The 5,731-nt window shown below is 37.5% G+C and overlaps 1 long non-coding RNA gene across 1 annotated transcript; it reads left to right on the forward strand.

Annotated features, from left to right (window-relative positions):
- The first annotated feature begins 448 nt into the window (after positions 1-448).
- On the forward strand, positions 449-4,085 carry LOC125318644. Its single transcript, XR_007200462.1, has 2 exons — positions 449-685; positions 4,009-4,085. It is a non-coding gene; the product is annotated as an uncharacterized LOC125318644 (long non-coding RNA).
- The last annotated feature ends 1,646 nt before the right edge of the window (positions 4,086-5,731 follow it).

Consider the following 5,731-nt stretch of genomic DNA (forward strand, 5'->3'; position numbering starts at 1 on the left):
CAGCTTTTTCAAACAGCTTTCCAGGACTGCTAGCCTGTTTCAGGCATATGCTCTCTCTTTAAATAAAATTTCAGTTATTTTAAAACAGAGCAGAACTAAAAGCACTACAGACAATCAACAGATCTGATTACAAATTTAATGGCCTGATTCACCCCTGCTCTCCTTCAATTTTGGAGCAGTGTGAATCCAGTGCTTTTTATCTTCTCACCCCAGACACAATCTGGACTAGCACAGCAAGGAACAAGTTTCTGGGAGCTTAAGCTTGTTCCGCTTTATTTGTTTTTCTCTGTTTTTTTTTTTTTGTTTTTTTTTTTGAGAGCAGCTGTCTTTGAGATTTGTGATCTTTTCTAAAAGCATGACCATAGTGATCATAAGGGCTTGGTGAATTTATTAACTCTACTTGATTAAATCCTCCTTTGACTCCATTTTGAACGAATTAGTTCCGGAACACAGATTTAGATCTCCTCTACCATCTATTTGCCAGATGTAGGATGAACTTTATAAGCACTTTTATTCCTTTAGACTTGAACAAGAAATATCCAAATATGTAGTGTAAACCACTAAACCCAGAAGTTAAAGATCATTAAGATTTCTTATTCCAGGCCCTGAACTCTGGAAGTGGATTATCCAATGGCACCAGCTTCCCTTGCAGTCCAGGAATAAATTTGTGACCCTGGCTTGACAGGTAAGTGATATTTTGAGGGAGCCAAAAGTGATTATGTGTTATCTGTGAACAGTGTTTTCCTGACTAAAAATACCTTTGATGAAGGAGGTTGTATTTTAATCATAGCATCAGATATTTCTGAAAAGAGATGAAGCTTATTAGTTCTCCAATGCAAAGACATCTAGGGCTGAACATTTGGCTCAGGGAACAAAACAACCTGAACTGAACTTCTAAGTTGTGGAAATTATATTTTCATCACATCTACTTAGCTATTAGCAATGATTTCTTTTGTTTAAATATGACCAAAACTCTCCTCTCCTTCTCTCTTTCCTTTTATGAGGTTTTTTTCCACAGAAATCATTAAGTTAATCCTTGATAATCCAAGGAAAAAAAAAAATAGAGGCAGTAGTTAAAGCTCTTCTCTCTGTGTGTTTAGTAAAATGTGATACAGCTTCACTATTAAAACTCTTGGTTTTCTATCCAAATTCTAATAAACACTATATGATGTATAAACTCATAAATGTTCACAGCACATGAATGGGCTGCCTCTGGAAATTACATGGCTTGAGCACAGCATGATTAGATGTAAAGGACAGAATTTGTTATGACATTTCAAAGCTTCTTAAAGCACAGTACCTTTACCTACACTTGCTTGCCTGTTACCACAAGGCCGTAGATTGTTATTTAAAAGGCTTATAAAGGTTTTTCTTTCCTAAAAATAATGAAGAAATTAAACATTGTCATTTAAAAATCTCTTTAAAACGGGGTTCTTATCTTCTCCCATTCAGTAGCAGTGCCTGACTTAGGGAAGTGGAGAGGATGTGCATGATTAGCTAATGTCAGATGACATCCTAAATGACACCATGTAGTGATTAAGACACTTGGATTTTTCTAAACTTATATTTTAGTTCTATATAGAGGTGTTGAAATGACAGCTCTGGAGGCTGAAGTCTCCTCTTTGCTCAACAGTGGACAGAAGACAGGATAATCCTGTCTTTGCTTCATTCAGGTTTGTTTTCATCCATTTTCTACAGCCGCTGTTTGTTTTCCAATCAGCCAAAGCTTGCAGTACGGATTTCTCAGGACACATTAATAATTAGATTAAAAGTGGAAGACCACTGATATCTTTTATCTAGGAATCTATTATCAGTAGCGTTTCTTTCTTGAATTCATGGGCTAGTAATCTAGAGGCAGAGACTCATTTTCTAATAATCAAGTACATCTTTAAAGTTAACTTCATTTTTTATCTGCTTTCTAGCTAAAAATGCACCTTATAACATGCAAAGCCTTGCAGACTGGTTTTGGTGTGAAAGTGTATTTGAGAAGAGACTGGAAACTATTTCCACAAGTGAAAAAGCTGATTTACACTTAAACAGACTGTTTCTTCAGAAAGGAAGTTTACCTAGGGTAAATGCTGGGTGGGAATGTTCTTTGAAAGGATGTTAATTGTACCTTGGTTCAAAGAACTCCTTGAAATTCCTGTAATGCAATTATGCTAAGTTAGAGGAAGTTAAAGGATTGTGTATTGGCAAAAATGCAGTTAGAATCCCAGTTGAAGTCATGTGTCAGAAGTGCTATTGATGATAACATTGACACCTGCCTCAGATAACTTCAAAGCCTGTGCTCTCTGTATGAACCTAAGTTCACTGAGCTCAGCTGGCAAAAGGATGAACCCAGACAGAGAAACTGGTCCAGACCTCCAAGAAGTGCAAATGGAGCTGTGCCACTTAACAACAGCGCATCAAACCCCAGCTCAGCACCTTTTAACACAGAGGATACAATGGTACGCTCTGCCAAATGAAACCCAACATCTGTAGACCTACAGCTGTTCATCACAGACAGAAAGGGGTCTCTGTGACTATCTGCTTTCTCCATGCTGGTAGGAAAAATGAGATTGCTCTGTGTGAGTTTCTGAGGAAAGACGGAGTGTAAAAGACAAGTTCCACATTGGTTTCTGAAAGCACTGAGGTTCTAAGGTTTCTGATGTCTTCTGGGCGTGAGTTCCACCCTCATGGGCGCCATCTTCAGACAGAATAATGGCAGGTTTTTTGTCTGTCCCACGAAGTGCTTCAGAAATAATGAAGTCTGGACTGATGAATACACCCAGAACTTAACCTTTGGCAGTAAAACTCATTGCTCTGTGTATCACCCAGAGTTTTTTAAACTATTGTTTAACAAAAATGTTTGTGCATTTTGAGTTTGCCTTGATAATTTCTCTCATTTCAAACACAAATCTCATGTTTTATTTAATTGCTGCTCTGTTCTGCCCAGTTCTGTAAAATGACAAGCCAGAGATGAGAAGCCCTAGGATCACACATCCTATTTGGATTTGGCTACGTATTTGGAATGAGTGGCTTAGCAGAAGTCCAAATAATGGAAATATTAATAAATCAATTATTAACCTTTTTAGGTTAATAATCCCTTTTTAGGGGATTTCAGATTTTAAAAATGAGGTGAGAAAGGGCTAGATTTTTCTGCCCAAAGCACTTCTAATTATTTGGTTCAAAGTCTGCCCTGTCGCAGAAGCTCTATCTTTGGGTTCTGGTCCTTTGATTTCCTCCTCTGCAGACAAATGGAAACATTCAGTAGTTCCCACATCAGTCGCAACCATGTTTTCTTTTTTTGAGAAAATCAGGAATAGGAAAGTTGCAGAGCAATCTGGGTCTTCCCCAGTTAAGAGTTCCCCTCCAGGTGAGGCACATAACAAGATCTAGGACTACAGAGCTCTTCTGGCTTCTTTAGCAGAGATGCATCCAGGCCAGACCCTCAAATGTTAAGGGACACAGGTCCTCACTCTGCAGATTCAGTCTCTTACTGCTGGTCTCCTCAGCACTGAGTTCTGTCCATAGCACAACTTAAAGAAAAGGAGCCATGGACTCCATGTGAGGAAATAATGGTGGATTTCAGAATTTAGAATTTTGCAAGGGAAAATGCTCCTCCCTGATCATATAGTCTTGCTGTGTACATACTCCAGAGGTGCCCTTGATCTGTTATTCAAATGAATTCCCAGTGAAAAATCATATATGTGTGGTGAAGAGGAGAAGAAATATCACAAATGCTCTTATAGTAGAACTGAAAAATATGGAGTCATAGAATCCAGATGACAAAAATAGATTAATTTTTCATGTAGTGCACTGCAGTTAATCCTTGTGCTCACAGTATACTTTATTTAGAATCACTGCAGAATTCCTCCTCTGATTTTTCTCCCCAAAATTAGCCTGTAGTGATATGCTTCAGACTTCACAGGAGCCTAAAGGTATTTGATTTAATTTATATCTATGAGTTTTGTTCTTTGTTCATTTATTTTAATCACTGTTGGTTTTCTCTCCATTTGACTATCCTAGATATTCATTCTGATACATCATCGGTTATTTTGATCTAAACAAGTCTCCACTGAATACAGGTTTCCCAAAATTTCAGGTACAGCAATCTCATTTGAGAATGAGTATAATTAAATGGAACTGTGGGATTAAACTAACTCAGAGCAGAACGTGCAGTTATAATGTTTCTATAATGTTTATAGTCACAATTCCAATCATCATGCTGACACCTGAGTTTTTAATGAGATTGAACTCAGTATTTTCAGATACAATTATTATTTTAAAGAATATGCAAATATTTGTAAATTTGTAAAGGATTTGTAAAGGATTAGGATGCTGGGTTGTGGGTTTTTTGTAAAATATTCAAATGAATTATTTCATAATGTGTTCAAAGTTAAACCAAAATATTTCACTGCTGTATGCAAAAATATTTGGATATTGAATCTTAAAAAATTAAAATGATTTATGCCTATTACAAGAAAAAATAGAATAGCATATTCCAGAATTTGAATCTGACATCCATTTGTATTTGCTTACACAGTTATCACTTTTCAGTATGCAATTAGATTAATATTTTTAGATGTTGGATGGTTTGACATTTTGTTCCAACTCTAGACAGCCAACTATGCCTTCAGATGGGTCTCTGCCAGCTAAAAATACAGTCCTAGACAAGTACATACAGCCTCCACATTAGTATTAGTGACACCCAGAAATAGATTGCTGTGCTGAAATAATTAACTCCAAAGGATTCTGTGGCTTGTCCATTGCTACGCTAGATCCTAGCTTGAATATATGCAATAGTAGGAAGCTGAACAGCCTGTATATCTGAGGGGTTAATGGCTACATTCATTGGAGACCTGTGGTCTGGTACAACCCTGCAGCTCCTAGCAATTTAGAAACACATGATACAGGGCAAAAAGGAGTGTCTGGGTCATGGAAACAGATTCTCACACCATGGTGCTTTCCTCAGACATTACCATAAAGCAATACCTTTAGCTCCTGTTTACAACTGTTCATTTGCTGTCGGAAGGCTGCTCCAGACTGTGACTTGTCCAAAGTGAGAAAACTTTTCATTTAAAAATTAATTTATCATCAGTGAGTCACAGCTTTGTCTTAAACTCTGTGCCGGTGGGTCTAGCATGGCAATGTAAGTAGATTCACCTCTTCACAAAGAAGCACAGTGGAGGCTTCCCAAGCAGATGGACGAAAAACCCAGTCTTGCTAGAACAGAGTGAATACAAAAACTTCTGGTCACTGCCAGATAATCTCTGTAATCCAAGTGTTGAATCTTACTCTGCATGAGATGAATCAGTTCTTTGATGACAAATAAAAGCCCTGTCTGCATTTGTGGGATTGATGATTTCCTTTTCAATAAGCAGAGGGATGTTTAATTCTTTTGCATACAAACTCTGAACATGAGACAGCATTCTAGATGCCTTACTGTTGGAGAGTTCAAAGACTGTAGAGGACATGACTGCCTTGCAGAAAGGAGATTTAGAAAAAGAAAGGTTAAGATTTTAAGTATTTTCTCCCTGTTTTGCTCCGTATATTGCATTTGCAGGTTCTGCTCACATAAGTCATAAAATTGCAGGAGTATATTTTAGCCACAACTGATAGCTTGTTGTGGGCTTTTCCACCTCCCTCTACCTCTGCTTAAACCATTACTCCTGAGATAGGTGAACCTGTATTTGTTGTGCCAATATTGGTGAACCAGTCTTACCAATATTTTTGTACTCTGCACAAAGAG

The sequence above is a fragment of the Corvus hawaiiensis genome, chromosome 30, assembly GCF_020740725.1.
Source record: "Corvus hawaiiensis isolate bCorHaw1 chromosome 30, bCorHaw1.pri.cur, whole genome shotgun sequence".
In the NCBI taxonomy this organism is placed as follows: domain Eukaryota; kingdom Metazoa; phylum Chordata; class Aves; order Passeriformes; family Corvidae; genus Corvus; species Corvus hawaiiensis.